This window comes from Sinocyclocheilus grahami, unplaced genomic scaffold, assembly GCF_001515645.1.
Source record: "Sinocyclocheilus grahami isolate Dianchi unplaced genomic scaffold, SAMN03320097.WGS_v1.1 scaffold2050.1, whole genome shotgun sequence".
Taxonomy (NCBI): Eukaryota; Metazoa; Chordata; class Actinopteri; order Cypriniformes; family Cyprinidae; genus Sinocyclocheilus; species Sinocyclocheilus grahami.
Window position 1 is genome coordinate 113,768 of NW_015507229.1, and position 207 is coordinate 113,974.

Here is a 207-nt window from a genome sequence, read left to right on the forward strand (position 1 = left end):
CAATTTGTACAGTGTCCCAACTCTTTTGGAATTGGGTTTGTACATCAAACAGCAATAACCTCATACTTTGAGTAGTGATTTATTTTTCTAATCCCCCTGTTCTCATGCAGAGCTCTTAAAAGAATAAATCATTGTGTATTAATTGAAAGCAGATTTTTACACACACTTGTCTGACGGGATGATATAACTGCATTTGGCTGAAGAACC